The 23,094-nt window shown below is 38.0% G+C and overlaps 1 protein-coding gene and 1 long non-coding RNA gene across 3 annotated transcripts in view; one reads left to right on the forward strand and one right to left on the reverse strand.

Moving 5' to 3' along the window:
- Positions 1-23,094, reverse strand: part of FRS2 (fibroblast growth factor receptor substrate 2) — a 104,921-nt gene that overhangs the window by 71,867 nt on the left and 9,960 nt on the right. The gene's annotated exons all lie outside the window — the stretch shown is intronic.
- LOC145545369 (uncharacterized) overlaps positions 1-23,094 on the forward strand; it is an 82,089-nt gene that overhangs the window by 39,210 nt on the left and 19,785 nt on the right. The window contains exon 4 of the long non-coding RNA XR_014082027.1: positions 5,946-6,016. This is a non-coding gene — a long non-coding RNA (uncharacterized LOC145545369). The remainder of the gene's footprint in view (positions 1-5,945; positions 6,017-23,094) is intronic.

A 23,094-nucleotide genomic window follows, 5' to 3' on the forward strand; every position in this document is an offset into this window, starting at 1 on the left:
CTTATATTATTTGTAACTCTTGGATCAAATCCAAATTTTGACATTTCGAATGACTAACATTTGTAAGCACCAGTGATGGTAGAGCTGAACTTAAATAAAGTCCGAGTGTCAAATGATACAAATAGACAAACTGAAAGGCTACTCATGGAAAAATATATAAAAGTACTAAATATGCAAAAGAAAACAGGAAACAATCTTATCTACAAGAACTGTACAACTTGCAGCTTTTTAAAAGTCACATTCTTGTGGGCATAAATTCACCAACTAAATATAATCTAATTAACATATTCCTTCTACACAGTTGAAACAAGAACTTCATTCCAGAAAAAGAAAATACTTCAAAGCACAAGATTAAAACCATGAGCAACTACATCAGAACCTACTGAATTTTTTTAAATCAATAAAGTTCTTTTCATATAAAGATAAAAACTATGAGACCTGGTTTGCTTTTCAGCAGTTCTAAGGGGACAACAGAGGATGAGATGGTTGGATGGCACCACCAACTGGATGGACACGAGTTTGAGCAAGCTCCGGGAGTTGGTGATGGACAGAGCGGCCTGGCGTGCTGCAGTCCATGCGGTCGCAAAGAGTCGGACATGAATGAGTAACTGAACTGAACTGAATGGACTGTGCTCATATATAGCATATAGTTGCTCAACTTCATGTGTCAACTACCTAACAAATTTACAAATACTTAAATAACTATCACAAAGGTTTAAGAGCATTAAAATCATATGAGTTATACTGTTTATACTGTGCATCCATATATTCAAACAAGAAATAGAGAGCAACCAAAGAAAACCTCAAGCATTATCATACTCACATGTCAGAGAACATGAGAGAGAGAAATGCCTATAAAGACAAGACTCCTTCACTCGAGGAGTCTGAGATTCAGCAGTGTAGAAGGGAATAAGAAGTGTGTGTGACAGAGGTGCCAAGACCAACACAGGAAAACGACTCATGAAAAAACAATATAAAAAAACTAAATGACTGAGTACTAAACTACAAAATATAAAGGGTAAATTCAGAGAAAAGGAAGATAACAGTCGCTTTGACAAAAAAAGCAGGCACTGAACTGGTCTCAAAGTAGAGAAGCATTTGAAAAAAAAAAAAACGAGAAAGATCAATGTCTCTGTGTCTGTCTCTCTTGTTCTGTCGCTCAGTATTACCACGTATACTTAAAATTTTTCATATGAAATACCAGAGGCAAATGTATGCAAAAATCAAAAAGTAATCTAAAAGAGAATTGGCCCAGAAAAGGGAAAATAAATGAAGTAGTAAACAGAGGGAAAATTACCCACAAAGAAAGAAAACAAAACAAAACACCTTAACAACCATATATATTGTATATCAATAAATGTTCACATTATTTTGATTAGCCTCAAAAATGGCACCCACTCCAGTATTCTTGCCTCGAGAATCCCATGGACAGAGGAGCCTGGTGGGCTGCTGTCTGTGGGGTCGCACAGAGTCAGACACGACTGAAGTGACTTAGCAACAGCAGCAGCAGCATTATTTGAGGGAAAATGAAAGTGTTATAATCTCATTTCCACAATAAGAGACTGACAAAACAAGTTTAAACAACAAAACTATATGAGATTTTCTGATTGAGATTTTCTGACTCCCAGCCCTACAGTGTATCCATTACAATACTACACACTATTTTATGTGTTAAGTATTTCACACTGGACTGACTTTATCACCAACCTTAATTTCTTATAACCAAAAACATTAGAATGCTACTTAAAAAAAAAGAAGCAGCCCATCTTTAAGTATGCTGTAATACACAAGAGCCAAATGGGTCTCAGTTAAGACCACAAAACTTTAACAACCAGAATGGTGGCTTTTCCAGTAAACTGGTATTGTTCCAGAACTATTCCTCTAGCCAACAGGCCATTCTAATGTGAAGACAAGGAGAGGGTACTCCCTAAGCAACAAACTTCAGAGCTGCAGTCACAGTCCCATTAAACAGAACTTTTTCATTGTTTATCTAAATTATTTTGATTATATGCTGAGAGCTACCTAGAGACTAAAAATCAAAGAAAAATAATAAATATAAATGAAACACTATAAAATAAACACAATCATGAAATGCACAAGTTACTATACCATACAGTTATTAGTTTCAAACTTACAAGCTTTCTCAGGAATCATAGTTAATATTTACTTTTTACACCGAAACTATGGAGAAGGAAATGGCACTCTACTCCAGTATTCTTGCCTGGAAAATCCCATGGACGGAGGAGCCTGCTAGGCTATGTCCATGGGGTCGCAAAGAGTCAAGACACGATTGAGCGAATTCACTTTACTCACTTCACTCACTTCATACTTTATCACTGGAGAAGGAAATGGCAACCCACTTCAGTATTCTTGCCTGGAGAATCCCATGGACAGAGAAACCTGGTGGGCCATGGTCCATGGGGTCGCAGAGAGTCGGACACGACTGAAGTGACTACGCACACACACCTAAACTAAAATTTTCCTTGAGTTGATAATATCATATTAGTTTAAATGGTTATCCATGTTTACCAGTGTACCCAACTAAATTAATATTCTTCACAAACTGAAAAATACTCATTGGTCAAGCACCTGAGAGTCATGGTCCCTCACATGCTCTCTCACTTCTTTCTCTTTTCCAACATCTAGAGGCAAAAGAGTCTCACACTCTCCCATTACACTCCTACCTAAAAACTCTGAGCAGCAGCCAGATCCCAACCCCTTCCACTACTGAGTAGTGGGGATCCACTACTGAATTAACTGACTCTATCTGTTCAGGATACAGAAGGGTGTAACTAAGTTTTCTTTCAATATTTTTACCTGTGTTCTCATGTGTGACTGAGAGGAATAGGGAAAAGGAGTTCTAAACGGAGGCACAAAAGAGCCAAAACAACCTTCAGCCCTCTTACGGCAGCTGTGGCACAATACGAAAGCAATGTACCTGAAGTGGAAGGGTTATAAGCCCAGCTCTGCCACTTAACATTTCTTAGTGAGTGAGTTCTTTCGCTTAGCAATTCACCCTGCCATGTCCAGCCTAGCAGACTCTTTGATAATATCCATGTTCTCAAACACCTCCAGTAAACAGCCATGTATTTGTGGGTGTGTTCAGTGGATCACTATTTCTACTTACCTTTGGATATATTATATGATCTTTAGCACACATCTTACTGATTATATCTTATATTAACATTTAATAGGCTCATATAAGAACCTATCACCAACGAAATAATTGTCGTGGATATCAAGAGCAAAACACAAACTGGGATCAGTGTTTTATCAGTAATATTCAGAAAATCAATAATGAGTAACACTCACTGAAAGTACCTCATTAGCCATTCACGAATTTATTATTTTTAATTCTCTGAAAATGTTATCAATTCATACAGAGAACATGGTCTTTTATGTATTGTTACCAATCTATTTCAATGATTACAGATCATGCTAATTAAATATTCCACCAACAAAATGGTATATTCTAATATGATTAGACACCATTTAATTTTAATTACATTTCACTAGTAACTGTAAAAAAGGCTATACAAATTTCTATAACTTACCAAAAATTAAATTATACAAAGTTCTGGACTTCCCTGGTGGTTCAGATGATAAAGAATCTGCCTGCAATGTGGGAGACCTGGGTTCGATCCCTGGGTTGGGAAGATCCCCTGGAGGGGTGGCATGGCAACCCACTCCAGTATTCTCGCCTGGAGAATCCCCATGGACAGAGGAGCCACGTGGGCTACAGTCCATGGGGTCGCAAAGTGTCGGACACGACTAAGCAACTAAGCACAGCGCAGCACATACAGTGTTTTACTGCTTCCACTGCAAAGTTTTATCTAAGAGCTGAAAGCAGTATTAACATTTACCAAGCAAAAGAATCTGCCTACAATGCAGAGGAGACGCAGGTTTGATCCCTGTGTCAGGAAGATCCTGGGGAGAAATCTACTCCAGTTTTCCTGCCTGGGAAATCCCATGAACAGGAGTCTGGCAGGCTACACTCCATGGGGTCACAAAGAGTCAGACATGACTTAATGACTAAACAACAACTCCTCCTTAAATATATTTAATAAATTGTATTAATGTCTTATTAAAATTATTTCCACTGAAGAATACATATCAGTACTTTCCCAACTGATCAGCATAACTGTATTTGAAGTGCTATTCTAAATTACTGGATAAACTAGAAAGAAAACTAAAAGTTGATTATAGTATCTTGAAATATCTGGGATCAAACCAAATGTTACAGAACTCAAGTAAAACAACAAAATCAAACATATTCTTTGGATATACAGAACAAAAAAATAAGACTTCTGGAATTCTTTTTAACATTAAGACAATAAACTAAATTCTGAAACAATTCCTAGAAGTGTTAATGCCAGAAATGACTCTTCTCTATGAAGATAAATTTATGCAAAATAAGTATGTCTTAAAAGTGAACTCAAACAGTGCTAAAGTGAAAATAAAAGATATCTGAATATAACTGTACTGTCTCATAATTTTATTAGAGCACTAGGAGAAAATTTAAGGTTAAAGTAAAAACATGAATCCAAGTAAATATGAAGATAAAAATAAGAGAAGAAAAACTAATGAAACACTACTGGAACAGAAGGGGGAAGAGGATTCTAACTAACCAAAGATGAAAATAACAGGAAAAAAAAAAGATAAGTAACTCATGTACAAAAACATTTTTGGAATCTGCATTGAAAATTAATCATATAGAACAATTACTATAAACGAGGTCTCATCTACTGTACTAAAGCATGAAGAGCTTATATCACATTTTTCCATGCACACTCAATGAAGACTTTTCCTTCACTATAAATCCACAAAAGGTTTTTGTTGGTTCAATTTACTATGCCTATTCTCAGCCCTAGGGATATTTTTGTACCCAATCTCAAATTGGAAATGGGATGCTATCTGTCCTCAAAATGTCAAGTTATTGGCAGAAACATAGTTCCATGTCTAATAAGAACTATTATGCTCCACTACAAGTCTTTTAAGTGGTATTCTTGTTTAGATGTAACAGAGACCTGTATATTTTAAAATATAAATAAGAACTTATGGGATACATTGCTCATTGATATAACACATCTGAACCACCATTACCCATATCACTCCTAGCACTGAAGAGGAAAATATAGACACTGCTCCACCACTGGGCCACTTCCTGCTAGCTACTTGTGCCCAAACTCCTCTTAGGAGCCCAAAGGGAAATCTATTACCATTGCTGCAAAAGCTCACGATTTGTGGACCACTGATAAATGTACTGAGGAGGACTGACACAACAGAGGCAACTGCAACACTTATTGTCAGACACACAACAGGGACTGCCTGTACAGGCAGAAAACTAAGGCCCAACATCCCTGCTCCCTAGTGTACTGCCCTGTATAATCCTTGAGGCTGCAAATATAATGGGATTTCACTCCCATGATTAGGTTAACTTTAAGAAAGTTAACTTATGAGGAGGAATTACCCAAGTGAGCCTGAACTAACCACATAAACCCTTTAAATTTGGGTCTACAAATGAAAGACAATTTTTAATGGATCTCTACTGGCTATAATGGAGAGGGAAATGGCAACCCACTCCAGTATTCTTGCCTGGAGAATCCTAGGGACGGCGGAGCCTGGTGGGCTGCCGTCTATGGGGTCGCACAGAGTCGGACACGACTGAAGCGACTTAGCAGCAGCAACTGGCTATAATCACAAGAGCTGCCTACTCTACCAGCTTTTTAGGGACTACTGTAACCTAGCCCCAATCCTACTAATACAAAAAGAAAAGAAAAAAATTATAGTATCGCAGGTCAAATAGTAATGGTTTATCAGAAAGTTAAATATAAGTTAAAACTACTTAAGACTCCAAATCTAGCATATTATTAATAATTCTGTTAGGCACTATTGCTCAGTACTCCTAAAATTGAAGTTTTTATCACTTACTTCGTTTTTTACAGACTCCATTCTAGAGAACTACCTAGACTGTGTTTAGCCTGAAAGCTACAGTCCAGCTGATCAATACCAGCAGGTAAGTGTTAGACCACCAGGACAAATTAGACTGAAGATATTCAATGTACCATTTCTGCTCTAAGTTTTCACTAGTTCAATGCAACTGATTTCCTTGTTTTGTAAGGTATCACCTAAAGATTCTAAGCTCTGTATCACCTGGAAGGTATTTACTTAGCACTTATGAATTCCATTTCTTATAGTCACTTTTGCCAAAGAGTATATATTCTGAGATGAGAGACAAATTAGGCAAAAAGTCCCTGCTCGTTACTGCTCTTAGCTCCCAAGGAACACCTAAATGCCTAGGGGATTTAGTCCTCATAGTGTTTCCAGGCAACACTGAATGAAGACCTAGAATCAACAGGCTGGTGTGGGAGAACTTTCTCAGATGTTGTGAGGATTGAAAGTTGGGTTAGCACTTAAAAGATCCTGAGAGTAAGTGATGCCTTCAATTTTGTGCTCCCGGTGCCTCCTTTCTTTACACTTACTCCTGGCCCGGAGCTCAGCCAGGAATACTGCTAAACATCCTACAGTGCATAGCAGAGTTTCCCACAACAAAGATTAAGCTGGCCCAAAATGTTAATAGTGCCAAAGTTAAGATATCCTGGTATAAAAGGAAGAATGCTAAATTAGAAGCCTACCTTTATAATTTATCACCTAAATGACTTTCAGCAAATAATGTAACTTCTCTAAATTTCCTCATGTATAAAATGGATAACACGCTCATGTTGAAGGATTTAGGAGGATAAATTAAGGTAGAAACTTTTAGACACTTTACAAACGTTTAGTTTCCATTCTTCAGAGTGAGTACAAAAATCTTCTCTATCAGAGATAGAGCCCGGGACCTCTCAAAGATTACTTCAAAATATGAATGACACATGGTACTGTAACTGATTTATTTTCTGAATCTCCTATAAAAGTCTAAGCAACTTGAAGGCAGTTCAGTTCAGTTCAGTTGCTCAGTCATGTCTGACTCTTTGTGACCCCATGGACTCCAGAGTTCTTACCTTATTGGACTTGGTATACTCAGCCTCTACAACAAAGTAAGCACTGAGTAAACATCTGTTAAACGACCAAATGGGCAAATAAGCTCTAAGTTATCTACCCAGTCATCGTGTTGCACAGTGGAAAATTAACAAAGAATGTAAAAAAACGTAACTCATGTCATGAAGTTTTGAAACAGTAAGAAATATCTAACAATAAAACAAAATATGTAGAGAGATTTAACAAATAGGTACTCAAAAGAGCACATGGGTAAAATTCACATGAATAGCTGAAGTCACAAATGAGTATTAGTGGGATGCATGAAAAATTAGAATTTAACAGATTTAATCAGGGAAAGGCCTGTGTTTAATTAGTATAATCCTTCAGAGTACCTGCTGCTAGTATCATCTAAAAGGCAATGGTACAGTACACTTAAAAAAACAAACATCAAAATGACAAGTGATATCATTTGTCATTTTAGCAGTACTCAGCTAAAATTCATAATTCAGATGACGGTAGTATATTTTAACAGGTTCAAAGGTCACTTTAAGCAATTTTTAAAAACACATTAGATTTTAACAGAAGTTTACCAAATTCCTGACATCCACAATCCATTTTAACTATTTTAAATGGTCTAAGACAGAATAAGACCAAAAAGGATGATGCTCAACTGTCTGAATATGCTGCTGAAAAGGCTGAGCTCAAGCATACCCAAAGTGTGTTAGAAGCAACTTTTAAAATGCACAAATGTAACAATTATTTTTAAACCAACAATTTTAGAAAAATAGTAGTTCCTATCTAAAGTTTATACAAATATAAGACACTGGGTTTGCAAATGTCAGCAGTTTTAAGATCCCTTTCTAAAGTAATAGTCTCCTTCTGTTTTGCTTGGTATCTTAATTTGCCTTTAGTTTCAAAACTAAGTTTGCCAACACTATTCCTCTCAAAACCTCAGGAATTCCATTACTAGTTTTAAACTAAATTAAAGGAAAATAGATCCATTCAACCCATGGCAGAAGTATGCACAAAGTGTTTGTTGATGCTCATAAATAGACTGAGAAATTTAGACATGTCTGAAGGACAACGGCTCTATAGTCAACTTTGGTTTGCTCCTCCATGGAATCAAATAGGAAGAGAATTATTGCTACCCCTTCAAGTGAGACCAGCACAGATACCTTTAAACCAACTGAGATACAATACACAGAACATTCTTTTTAAATCAGAGCCTTAGTGTACGTTTTCACTTCAGGGAAGAATGGTTAGAGAACTCTTTAAAAAAGTACACATGGAGCCAAGATGTTACCAGAATCTCCCCCAAAAACAATGCTAAAAATGCCCTCAACACTGCTCCCCTCAGTTGACTCCCCCCTCAAAAAACGAACAAACTATAAGTACTTCACAAAAAGATAGTTCTCTGTCTTACCACTGGAAACCTTCTTTTCCATTTTATATCACTAGTCTCAGATTCTATAAATATTCCTGACAATTACAGGTATTTTCATACTCAGCCCTCTCAGTGATCTCCTTCAAATCGTAATTCATCTGAACTCACCTGAATCCCAGGTATCAGGATCCTGTGAAAGGGACTAGTAAAAGAGGAAAGTACTGGAAAGAAAGGGAAAGAAAATCCCATTTCCTGGCTCCCTCTCTTACCCTGTCCCAGTACTGCAGAGTAGAAACAAATGGAAGGAATAAAAGCACCTTAAGCTCATTCTGTTGTTATTTCTCATTTTTTTTAACCCTAACTCATTCATTCCTCCCCAAGCATCACCTCCCCAAGCATCACCTCCCCAAGCATCACTTCCTACTCTCCTGTCCCAGGTCATGGAAGTCACAAAGGCCTAGATTTTGGGTAGACTTAGTTCCCTAAGAGAGGATAGCAACAGAATGAATGAATCTCCAGTGTTATAAAGGGTGATTCCAGTATATTGTGATATAACAGGTTACAAACATTTTTTATTGCCAGACCTAATAAGCTAAACACCCATTTTTATGACTTATGGGGGTGGGAGGGAAGGCTCCTAATCCCGAATTCCCTTTTTTTGTAACTCCCCATTTCCTCCACTCCCAGCATCTAGCCAGCCTTTTTTAAACAATTCATTTAGAAGTTAGAGACTACCTATATAAAAGTCAGTGATTGCTAATAATTTACACCAATACACTTTTGACAAAGGCAACAAGTGAAAGCTAGCAGTTTGTGAAACATAACTGTACTATGCTTCAGTTCAGTTGCTCAGTCATGTCCCGACTCTTTGCGACCCCATGGACGGCAGCATGCCAGGCCTCCTGTCCGTCGCCAACTCCCAGAGTTTATTCAAACTCATGTCCATTGAGTCAGTGATGCCATGCAACGATCTCATCCTCTGTCATCCCCTTCTCCTCCCGCCCTTAATCTTTCCCAGCATCAGGGTCTTTTCCAATGAGTCAGTTCTTTGCATCAGGTGGCCAAAGTATTGGAGTCTCAGCTTCAGCATCAGTCCTTCCAATGAATATTCAGGACTGATTTCCTTTACAATGGACTGGTTTGATCTCCTTGCAGACCAATGGACTCTCAAGAGTCTTCTCCAGCACCACAGTTCAAAAGCATCGATTCTTCAGCGCTCAGCTTTCTTTATAGTCCAACTCTCACATCCATATATGATTACTGGAAAAACCACAGCTTTACTAGGCGGATCTTTGTTGGCAAAGTAATGTCGCTGCTTTTTAATATGCTATCTAGGTTGGTCAAAACTTTTCTTCTAAAGAGCAAGCATAGTTTAATTTCATGGCTGCAGTCACCATCTGCAGTGATTTTGGAGCCCCCCAAAAATAAAGTCTGTCACTGTTTCCCCATCTATTTGCCATGAAGTGATGGGACCAGATGCCATGATCTTAGTTTTCTGAATGTTGAGTTTTAAGCCAACCTTTTCACTATCCTCTTTCACTTTCATCAAGAGGCTCTTTAGTTCTTCTTTGCTTTCAGCCATAAAGGTGGAGTCATCTGCATATCTGTGGTTATTGATATTTCTCCCAGCAACCTTGATTCCAGTTTGTGCTTCATCCAGTCCAGCATTTCTCATGATGTACTCTGCATATAAGTTAAAAAAGCAGGGTGACAATATACAGTCTTGACATATTCCTTTCCCGATTTGGAACCAGTCTGTTGTTCCATGTCCAGTTCTAACTCTTGCTTCCTGACCTGCATACAGATTTCTCAAGAAGCAGGTCAGTTGGTCTGGTATTCCCATCTCTGAAGAATTTTCCACAGTTTATTGTGGTCCACACAGCCAAAGGCTTTGGCATAGTCAATAAAACAGAAGCAGGTATTTTCCTGGAACTCTCTTGCTTTTTTGATGATCCAATGGATGTTGGCAATTTGATCTCTGGTTCCTCTGCTTTTTCTAAAGCCAGCTTGAACAATTGGAAGTTCACGGATCACGTTCTGTTGAAGCCTGGCTTGGAGAATTTTGAGCATTACTTTACTAGCATGTGAGATGAGTGCAATTGTGCGGTAGTTTGAGCATTATTTGGCATTTCCTTTCTTCAGGATTGGAATGAAAACTGACTTTTTCCAGTCCTGTGGCGACTGCTGAGTTTTCCAGATTTGCTGGCATATTGAGTGCAGCACTTTCACAGCATCATCTTTTAGGATTTGAAATAGCTCAACTGGATTTCCATCACCTCCACAAGATTTGCTTGTAGTGATGCTTCCTAAAGCCCACTTGACTTCACATTCCAGGATGTCTGGCTCTAGGTGAGTGATCATTCCATTGTGGTTATCTGGGTCTTGAAGGTCTTTTTTTGTATAGTTCTTCTGTGTATTCTTGCCACCTCTTCTTAATATCTTCTGCTTCTGTCAGGTCCATACCATTTCTGTTCTTTATTGAGCACATCTTTGCATGAAATGTTCCCTTGGTATCTCTAATTTTCTTGAAGAGGTCTCTAGTCTTTCCCATTCTATTGTTTTCCTCTATTTCTTTGCATTGATTGCTGAGGATGGCTTTCTTCTTTCTCCTTGCTATTCTTCAGAACTCTGCATTCAAATGGGAATATCTTTCCTTTTGTCCTTTGCCTTTCACTTCTCTTCTATTCACAGCTATTTGTAAGGCCTCCTCAGACAACCATTTTACCTTTTTGCATTTCTTTTCCTTGGGGATGGTCTTGATCCCTGCCTCCTGTACAATGTCACGAACCTCCATCCACAGTTCTTCAGGCACTTTGTCTATCAGATCTAATCCCTTGAATCTATTTCTCATTTCCACTGTATAATCCTAAGGGATTTGATTTAGGTCATACTTGAATGGTCTAGTGGTTTTCACCACTTTCTTCAATTTAAGTCTGAATTTGGCAATAAGTAGTTCATGATCTGAGCCACAGTCAGTTCCTGGTCTTGTTTTTGCTGACTGTATAGAGCTTCTCCATCTTTGGCTGCAGAGAGTATAATCAATCTGATTTCAGTATTGACTATCTGGTGATGTCCATGCGTAGAGTCTTTTCTTGTGTTGTTGGAAGAGCGTGTTTGCTATGACCAGTGAGTTCTCTTGGCAAAACGCTTATTAGCCTTTGCCCTGCTTCATTCTGTACTCCAAGGCCAAATTTGCCTGTTACTCTAGGTATCTCCTGACTCCCTACTTTTGCATTCCAGTCCCCTAGAATGAAAAGGACATCTTTTTGGGGTGTTAGTTCTAGAAGGTCTTGTAGGTCTTCATAGAACTGGTCAACTTCAGCTTCTTCAGCATTACTGGTCAGGGCATAGACTTGGATTACTATGACACTGAATGGTTTGCCTTGGAAATGAACAGAGATCATTCTGTTTTTTGAGATTGCATCCAAATACTGCATTTCAGACTCTTCTGTTGACTATGATGGCTACTTACTCTGCTTACAACCAGATAATTAATAAAAACAAAGAAAATAAATCTGGTTATAAAGAGCATAGCAACAACTAGTGATCATACTTTTCCAAAGAACATATGATAACACCAATACTCTAACTTCAGAAATCAATTTACCATGAAGAATAATTTGGCAATACCTATCCAAGTTTCAATGCACAATTTATTTAGCAAAGAAATTTTACTTCTAAAATTTAAAAGTATTGATTTATTTACACAGGTGTGATATATGTATACAATACTGTGCTGAATTATTTATAAAAGCGAAAGATAAAAATCAAGCCACATGTCAACCAAAAAGGGAATGTACAGTATATTCAATACAATGAATACTATGCAACCAATAAAAAGAGCGGATATGGTTGTAAATGTAGGAAGAAACTTGCTACAAACAGCAGTTGCCTCAGGGGAGGGGACCTAGTAGACAGGAAGGTAGGAAATGAGGACTGCTTTCACAGTAAACCCTTCTGCAGCTTTAAGTTTTAAATCATGTACATATATTACCCTTTCATTAACAATGAGTAAGTTGAGCTTCTCTGGTGGTTCAGTGATTAAGAATCCACCTGCCAACTCAGGGGACATGGGTTCAATCCCTGCTCTGGGAAGATCCCACATCACAAGGCAGCTAAGCTGATGTGGTGCAACTACAGAAGCCCATGAGCCTCGAGTCTGTGCTCTGCAACGAGAAGCCAACACAATGAGAAGTCTTCACATTTCAACTTGAGTAGCCCCTTGAAGACCCAGCACAGCCAAAAGTAAAATAAATAAGTTAAAAATTTATTGAAGAATTTAGACAATTCTCTCCAATCCTCTGATGCATAAACAGTTTTACTTTCCTCATCTGATGTTGCTAAGTCATGTCCCATTCTTTGCAACCCCATGAACTGCAGCACACCAGGCTTCCCTGTCCTTCACTATTTCCCGGAGTTTGTTCAAATTCATGTCCATTTAATCAAAGATGTTATCTAACCATCTAATCCTCTGCCACCCCCTTCTCCTCCTGCCTTCAATCTTTCCCAGCATCAGGGTCTTTTCCAATGAGTCTGTTCTTCAAATCAGGTGGCCAAAGTATTGGAGCTTCAGCTTCAGCATCAGTTCTTCCAATGAATATTCAGGGTTGATTTCTTTTAGGATTGACTGGTTTGATCTCCTTACTGTTCAAGGGACTCTCAAGAGTCTTCTCCAGCACCACAGTTCAAAAGCGTCAATTCTTTGGTGCTCAGCCTTCCGTGGTCCAACTCTTAACATCCATAAAAGACTACTGGAAAAACCATAGCTTTGACTAGACAGACCTTTGCTGGCAAAGTGATGTCTCTGCTTTTTAATACACTGTCTAGGTTTGTCATAGCTTTTCTTCCAAGGAGCAAGTGTTTTTTAATTTCACGGCTGCAGTCAACATTTGCAGTGATTTTGGAGCCCAAGAAAATAAAATCTGCCACTGTTTCCACTTTTTTCCCCATCTATTTGCCATGAAGTGATGGGACTGGATGCCATGATCTTAGTTTTTTGAATACTGAGTTTTAAGTCAGATTTTTCACTCTCCTCTTTCACTCTCATAAGAGACTCTTTAGTCCCTCTTCATTTTCCACCATTAGAGTGATATCACCTGCGTATCTGAGGTTACTGATATTTCTCCTGGCAATCTTGATTCCAGCTTGTGAGTCATCCATCCCAGCACTCCACATGGTGTACTCTGCCTATAAGTTAAATGAGCTTATTGTATAAGCTATACAATATACAGCCTTGACTACTCCCTTGCCAATTTTAAGCCATCTGTAGGCAATGTTAATTAGGACTGAGAATCTGGGCTAGTTACTAGAGGTTACCAATAGCCAATACAACAGGGTCGAGGGCTCATTTCCTCTTTAGTAAGAATGGGTACAACTACGGCAACTCTGCATCAATCAAAACAAAGTATAACAGGTGAAGAAATAAGTGAAGAATTTATCTTACCCAAGGAAACCTTTATTACAGAAATAAAATTGGATGCAGTATAATTCATCAGCACTCTAAAACTGCTTTGCCAAAAGGGGTAAAAAAGAAAACTATCTGGTGGAAAGTTCTGATTAGGGTCTAGACCTCAAATGGCTACATGCACCAGAAATATTTTGTAAACCTAAGAAGTGCCAAAATCATTAAAATCCAAAAAGGAGTTAAAAAAAAGATAGAAGGGGAAGACAAAGTCACAGGCAATGTTTCAGATGTCAAAAGAACGTTTAAGAAACCATTTTTCTAACAGAATTTTTCTCTTTATCTCAGATTTCCAAGTAATATAGAACATAGCATTGCCTCAGTAATTAAAACTCAAGCAATTGAAAGAAACAATTCAAACTCTTTTTCAACCTTGTTTTTAAAACGTTGTTATTTATTAGGATTTTTGGTTTTGCCACTAGATAAAGAGAACAATTAATGTAACAGCCACTAATACTAATCTGGTTCCTCTGATTCAACTTTATTACAATCTTACCCTCCAATTATAAAACCAGAAAAATAGGGGATAAAACCTTGAAAGGGAGTACGTAACACAGTAACATTTAGGAAGAGGATTATTTATTTTTTGTTAAAAAAAATATCATTTATGGGGTCTCTTATTAACAACACTATGAAATTTATGCCTTGACCATCTCTTCACACAACTATATCACTATGTACAATTTAAATTTTATAGTCTTAACTTGTCTTAAAAAAAAAAAATTAAGAATCAGGGCTTCCCTGGTGGCTTAGACAGTAAAGCATCTGCCCATAATGTGGGAGACCTGGGTTCGATCCCTAGGTCGGAAAGATCCCCTGAAGAAGGAAGTGGCAACCCACTCCAGTACTCTTGCCTGGAAAACCCCATGGACGGAGAAGCCTGGTGGGCTACATTCTATGGATCACAGAGAGTTGAACACGACTGAGTGACTTTACTTTCATTGGTGGCTCACTGGTGAAGATCCACCTGTCAATGCAGGGGACATGGGATTGATCCCTGGTCTGGGAGGATCCCACATGCAGCATGGCAACTAAGCCCATGTGCCACAACTATTGAGCCTGTGCTCTAGAGACTGGGCACAGCAACTACTGAGCCCTTGAGCTGCAACTACTGAAGCCCAAGCATCCTAGAGCCTATGCTCCGCAACAAGAGAAGCCACCACAATGAAAAGCCCGTGCACTGCAACAAAAGAGAAGCCCACACACTACAACCAGAGAGTAGTTCTTGCTTACCGCAACTAGAGAAAAACCCACGCAGCAACAAAGACCCAGCACAACCAATAAATAAATATTTTTTTAATCAAATAATGTAGCCCAAAGGTTTGTTGTCATAACTAATTATTCTTCTAAACTCTAGAATATATTATCTCAGTAAGTGAAAGATGCTAGCTGGCATATCAAAAAATTCAGTATATTCCTTCGCCATATTCAAACATTCAGACTAATGCCAAAGAAGAAAAAAAAAAATCACAAAATAGAGTTACACTTAAGAAGGGAGGAGGGAAAAGTACCTTAGAATTAATATGTGGAGTTTACATATCTTGACATTTACAAAGAAAATGGAAAAGAATTTTTCATTAGTTGTCAACTGATAATTTTCATTTTCATTCTGCATTACTTCGTATTTACTAATAAACTACTTACTATGGCTAAGAAGTGTCCAAGGCACTTGATAAACAACTCAACAATACTACTTAACATAATATTAGTTATAATCATATGAAAGTTACAGGTTAACAACTACACAAATAAACATTTAAATTCATATCAATGGTTTTCAATCCTGAGTCGAGTAACACCTAAGGTAGAACTGAGAGTTCTTTAAGTTATTTTCAAGATTTAAATAGCCTAAAAGTCTCACATACTGTCAGAAATATAACTTTTTACACTAATTATATATGTATATGTGTACATATATCCCTTTCTTTAAATTCTAATGGCTCTACTGATGCTCCATGAAATAATAAGAAATGATAGGGATAAACATGATTGATTAGATTCCAAACTAAGAATGAAATTTAACAGACAAAAGAGCAAAGTTTATGTCTGCTCCCACTCCATTTTTCCCTTTTACATTCTCTTATTTCACAGTTACCTCAGCAGTTACAACACTGCAAGATTTTAGTCTTGTTCTCACATATACAGAGCCAATATAAGATAAAAACAAACAATTATAAGCCTAATTTTCACCTTGGGATGCACCTTCATTTTTTACAGTTAGTACAAAAGAAACATTAAGGAGAAAAATGAAAGAAGGGCCCAAGATGTGGGATAACTGTAAAAACACTACCCCAAACATACCCAAAGACCACTCAAGAATATTTAATGATTGGGTAAACAAGGTGACCTAAAAAGCATCTAGCACCTGCACAAGAGGTAAAAGGACATGCTATATTTGAGCTTCATGCAGACCTAGTATGTAGTAAGTACCCTAGGTACAGACCTTCACGTTGTGAGCTTTCAAAGATGCAAATGTGTGTTCACACATCCAATCATGTCAGTTAGTTCATGTGTCTGGCACACATGGTCAGGTGTGTGCATCTGCTACAAGTGGCAGTGCTTTTGTGTCCTTTCCTGTATAATACTGTAAAGAGTGCAGTAGTACCTCTTCTTGCCTGTTCCCTCAATGCTGGCCCCTGGATGCCAGCTGTTGCACTGTACTGTACTTTTCAAGGTACTATACTGTAAAATTTAAAATATTTTCTTTATTTCCTATGTTTATTTTTCATGAATTATTTGTGAGAAAAAGTCTTATAAACCTATTACTATATAGTAAGACCCCTCCATACGAATGACTTCCATTCTGAGAGTGTGTTTGTAAGTCCAATTTGTTCCTTAGTCCTATGGCTCCATCACTTATTACCTGCCTGATCTAGGGAATCTTACTTAACTTTCTGAAGCCTCACTGCTTTCCCCTTTAAAACAGAAATGAGGACTTCCCTGGCGGCACAGTGGATAAGAATCTGCCTGCTAATGCAGGGGACATGGGTTCAATCCCTGGTCCGGGAAGATCCCACTTGCTGCAGAATAACTAAGCCCGTACGCCACAACTATTGAGCCTGTGTACCACAACTACTGAAGCCTTTGTGCCCTAGGGCCTGTGCTCCACAACAAGAGAAGCCACCACAATGAGAAGCCTGTGCACCGCAATGAACAGTAGCCCCTGCTCACCACAACTAGAGGAAGACCACACAAAGCAATGAAGACCCAGCACAGCCAAAAATAAAATAAATAAAAATTATTTTAAAATAACAGAAATCAGAATAATTCAGTAGAAACTCATTTAACAGACCTCTACTTTATTAACTTAGAGAAATAAGGAGTTTAAATTCCTCCACAGATCACTTCCTGATGTCCATCGCAGGCTGACTATTTGCACCTGGTAGCCCTCTAGTCACCCGCCTTCTCACCGCGTCCTCGACCTCCTACTCTTACCACATGAGCTGGATGCTTAGCAAGAGCCAGCCATTTGCTCCCAGATTCATGTATGCCAACTGTACTTGTTATTGTAATTATGTCATTTAAGATTATGTAAACTGATGAATTATGAGCGCAAAACGGGTTGTTTCTCTGAAAATTACGTTGAAAGGTTCAAAAAGAATCAAAGGCTAATTATTTTCTGAAGTTATTATGGATTTGGATGTATGTAAACACAGCTTTAAAAGAATAGTGGAAAAAGCATAAAACTGTAGAAGGATTTTATGTAATACATTAAAACTGCCTTTAAATTCTGTTTTATTAGAAAGGGATACTTCATAGATAAATGTCTCATGGGTATGGATTATTCTAAAAACACAACCCAGAACTCGAATGAAAGATCCATCCATAAAGAAAAACCCTGACCCTATGGGGGAAAAGGAGAGGAAAGAATGCATATTCGAGTTAAAAATTAAAAATACATATCATTTTTTATGACCCCCTGCTAACCAATGTGTCCAATCTCCTACTCAACAACACTTATGAGATCTTCACATGTAACTACCTCAAAAATTTGTAGGAATACTGTGACAACTAAAATAAAGCAAAGTGCTGGCATTAATGACATTCTATTTAAAACTTCTGTTTCAAGGGTTTTGTTAGTACTCTGCTGGTCTGACTACTACTCAAAGAATATAGCAATACTTTCTTTCAAAAGAGAAAAGTAAAAGGAACATAATTTCCTTGTTATTCTGCTATTTTTGTATTTGGGTATAATTTACATACTCCACACATGATTAACCATGTAACTTCTGTGGTGGCCACTGAAAAAGCAAAGATGTCCAGTAGTCCTGAGACTGTAGGCTCCCAGGGTTACACTATAAGGATAATATCATGGTAATCCAAGGAATACATTAATGTATCAGCGTGACCCAGCACCTAAGGCTGACAAGATAGCAGGCAAAGTGAATGAGGTGCTGGTGTGGTGCCAGTGGAGGGAACAGTGCTCTGTGAAGAGTTAACAGAGGGAAAGGCCAAAGATCCAGATTGGGGAGACTAGCTAGATCCCGGCAGAGGCCAAAGGAAGCAAAGCAGAAACTGGTAATCATTCTGTAGGTAACAAACCTATAAACTGAAGAGGTTACAGGCAAAGTAAAGAGAAGGAGCTGGTGACTCAACCTCCTGCACAGAACTGTTGAACACTGGCACAGACACTAAAAAGCTTTTCCAAATTACTTAAAACCAAAATCACATTTTTAAAAGTTCATGGCATTTTGATGTTACAATCAATTGTACTATTCATAGAAAAACTGTTACATAAAGAAATGCACTCTAAAATTAGAACAAAGAAGTACCTTTTTCACCTTAATTTAGGGGGTAAAAGTTAGCCCTAATATCCAATCTAACCAAGATACAGTGAAACAGTACTAGTAATACCACCCTTTTGAAAAGCAATTTGATCAAATTCTCAGGATTAATAAACCCTCATATCCTTTGGCTCCATATCACATATCTGGGAATCTGCTGTAAGAAAATGACTAAAAACATGACGAAAAATACACGCTTTTAGGTGTTTTCTGCAACATTCCTTATAACAGCAAAAATTATATATGATGATGACACAGAAATAATGTTAAGTTTAAAGAAATCATGCAAGGGAACTCTCTGGCAATCCAGTGGTTAAGACTTCACGTTTCCACTGCACAGGGCACGGGTTCGTTCCGGGGAACTAATATACCACATGCTGCACAGCACAGCCAAAAAATGTTTAAAAAGCAAACAAAATTGAGCATACACTATAAATATGATATAAAACATCATATAAAATGGGGTATTAAAAAAATCAGAATGATGATTGTATTAGGGTGGTAGATTCAAAATCTGTTTTTCCTACTATCTAACCACTTTTCAGAAAAGTTATTTTACATTGAGAATTAAAACAAATTATATTTTTAAAGCATGTATCTCAAAAGGTTACACACTATACTTTCATTCACACAACATTCTCAAAATGACAAAACTGGGGATGAGGGGATGGGCTATGAGTACAAAGAGGCAGCACTAGGGAGTTCTGTGGTGATGGAACAGTTCTGTATTGTGATGGTAGTAGTGGTTAAATAAAACTATAGATGGGATAGAACTGCACAGAACTACACACACATAAAGAAATGTAGATGATATCTGTACATGGTCTGTATTCTAGTTAACAGTACTTATGCTTAGTCGCTCAGTCATGTCTGACTCTTTGCGACCCACTGGACTGTTCGTAGCCCACCAGGCTCCTCTGTCCATGGGATTCTCCAGGAGAGAATACTGGAGTGGTTCCCATTTACTTCTCCAGGGGATCTTTCCGACCCAGGGATCGAACCCAAGTCTTCTGCGTCCCTTGCATTACAGGTGGATTCTTCACCTCCTGAGCCATCAGGGAAATTCTGTTATCAATAATGTTAACATATGGTTAACATTACATATGGGAAACTCGGCTGCTGCTAAGTCGCTTCAGTCGTATCCGACTCTGTGCGACCCCACAGACAGCAGCCCACCAGGCTCCCCCGTCCCTGGGATTCTCCAGGCAAGAATACTGGAGTGGCTTGCCATTTCCTTCTCCAATGCATGAAAGTGAAAAGTGAAAGTGAAGTCGCTCAGTCATGTCCGACTCCTAGCGACCCCATGGACTGCAGCCTACCAGGCTCCTCTGTCCATGGGATTTTCCAGGCAAGAGGACTGGAGGGGGGCTGCCATTGCCTTCTCTGATGGGAAACTCTAGTTAACAGTTATGTCTCATTATCAATTTCCTCATTTTCCTATTGTATGATAATTATCCAAGATGTCAATATCGGGGAAACTGAGTGAAGAGTACACAGGGTCCTACTATTTCTGCAACTTTCTGTAAGTCTCTGCCTCGAAATAAGAGTTTTTTAAAAAATACATACATTTGCTTGTGTAACATTAAAGTTTTTTTAGTGAGGGGGAGACAAGGGAATGTAAAAGAACCATGTAATACAGTGGTATAACTTCCAAGACACTACTTCTAGTAACTATTCATAAAACCCCATAGGAGGCAAATAGCAGTCTTTATAACATCTGTAATTTACTTAGGTTAGGCTTTAATAAAAGACTTTAATTGAAATTAAAGTTATCAATTTTCAGAACACACTTACTGAGTAGTTTTCAGTCTCAAATCCTATACTTACACAATCCATTAAGGGTCTCAAGAATTTTCTCTCTTGCCAGGAAAATTTCAGCAGATATAAATAAGATTTTCTTAGAAATATTCGATTTAACAGACAAAGGGATATAATAGTTCATCACCTCTGAATTGTGCTCCATGACAACAATTACATCTATCTGGATTCACCATTTTAACCTCAATATCCAGCATGGCTCTTGATAACTAGTAGGGTCCCAATAACTGAAGCCAAGGGGTGAATCTGTGTCCTAACCAAGGTTCTATGCCCAAGTCCCTCCGGCTTTAATCAAGAATAGGAGGTGGAAAGTAGGAGGTAAAATGGGAAAAAAGGTGAATCTGGATAGGCCCAGCATCCACCAGTTAACCAGGTCAAGAGATTACTTAACCGATACTACATTCTAGTAATACACTACACTCCTCCAATCACCCAAATCTTAAAGATTTGCTTAACAATTAAAAAAAAGAATTGAACTGCTATCAGAAAATCTGCCTCACTTATCTTTATCACCTAATGCCTTCGAGAAAGCCAAATGTGGGGCAATTTCCTAGCAGTCCAAATGGTTAGGACTCTACACTCTTATTGCTGAGGGCCAGGGTTCAATCCCTAGTCAGGGAACTAAGATCCCACAAGCCATGCGGCACAGCCAAGAAAAAGAAAGCTTCAAATTTTCTTCACTAAAGGCAAATCCATTTACTTTTTAATCTAAAACAAAAAAATCTTACCTAGAGTTATGCAAAGCATCAGAAAAACCTTCCACACAAGCTTTAACCTCTAAGCAACTGCTGCTAAGTCGCTTCAGTCGTGTCCGACTCTGTGTGACCCCATAGACGGCAGCCCACCAGGCTCCTTCGTCCCTGGGATTCTCCATGCAAGAATATTGGAGTGGGTTGCCATTTCCTTCTCCAGTGCATGAAAGTGAAAAGTGAAAGTGAAGTTGCTCAGTCGTGTCTGACTCTTCGCGACCCCATGGGCTGCAGCCTACCAGGCTTCTCCGTCCATGGGGTTTCCCAGGCAAGAGTACTGGAGTGGGGTGCCATTAGGCAACTACGTATATATTATTATGTACTTACAGGAGAAGCGGGTTGCAGAGGACAGATGGTTAAATAGCATCACTGACTCATCAGACATGAATTTGAGCAAACTCTGGGAAACAGTAGAAGACAGAGGACCCTGATGTGCTGCAGTCCACAGGGTCGCAAAGAGACACAACTTAGTGACTGAGCAACAACATACATACACATTATCCATATGCCTACATTTATATATATAAATATAAAATGTGAACAAATACAATTACATTAGAACTACTACCATGTAAGACCCTTATGTCAGATAGCAACTCCTGTCTGTATGTTATTTATTCACTCAACCATCCCAGGTACTGACAACACAGGAGACAAGACACAGACCATGCCCTAAGTTAACAGTCAATCCACCAACTTAAAAGGCAACTGTAGCTAGTTTAAAAACACAGTCTTAGGAAAACTTCAAGGGTTTGAATTCCAATGCTGCCTCTTATTAGCTATGTTTCCGAGTCTTAGTTTCCAGAACTACAAAATATGTACTACTGCCATAAAGATTAAAATAAGGACATAAAATACAGGCATACCTAAGAGATACTGCAAGTTCAGTTCCAGACCACGACAATAAAGTGAGTATCACAATAAAACGAGTCACATAAATTTTTCTCATTGCCCAGTGCATATAAAAGTTATGTTTATGTGATCCTGTAGTCTATTAAGTGTACAACAGCATATCTAAAAGAAATGTGCATACCTTAATTTAAAAATACTTTAAATCAACTATATTTCAATAAAAAGTTATCTTAAAAACTTTACTGCTAAAAAATGTTAACTATCAACTGACCCTTCAGCAAGTCATAGCAGTTACCATCAGAGATCACTGATTACACATCACCATAACAAATATAATAATAATAATGATGAAAAAGTTTTGAAATATTGTGAGAATTACTAAAATGTAACAAAAAAGACATGAAGCTAGCAAATGCTATTGGAAAAACAGTACCAATAGACTTGCTCAACACAGGGTTGCCACAAACCTTTGATTTGTAAAAAATGTAATAGAGTGAAGTACAATAAAAGCAATTTTTTAAAAAAGCAATAAAACAAGGTATGTATAAAAATGCCTGGCAAACCAGAAATCTTTCATACAAATGAAAGATATATTATTACTGTACTTATCTTTTTTTTATTTTGGTGAGGACCATTTTTTAAATCTTTATTGAATTTGTTACAATATTGATTCTGTTTTACATTTTGGTGTTTTGGCCTCAAGGCCTGTGAGATCTTAGCTCCCTGACCAGGGATCGAACCCACACCCCCTGCATTGCACTGGGTTGCCAGGCAAGCCCTACTGTACTTATCTTTTCATGAAGAACAAAACACTAGGACCTCCCTGCAGATTGCTTATTAATTGTAAGGAGAAAAACAGTAACTATACAGTGAATAAACTAGTCAACACTCTGACCAAAAGTAAAATCACTAATGAGGGGCAAATGGACATAATGTATATCCAGATGTAATATTCTGAGAGGGGCATATACCTTTTGTAGCAGCCTGACTGAAGATAAATAAATAACCTGAAACCATGAGACAAATCCAAGTTGAACATTTTTCTATAAAACAACTTATCTATATTCT

This window comes from Giraffa tippelskirchi, chromosome 4 (genome assembly GCF_054371585.1).
Source record: "Giraffa tippelskirchi isolate mGirTip1 chromosome 4, T2T-mGirTip1v1.2.pri, whole genome shotgun sequence".
Lineage (NCBI taxonomy): Eukaryota > Metazoa > Chordata > Mammalia > Artiodactyla > Giraffidae > Giraffa > Giraffa tippelskirchi.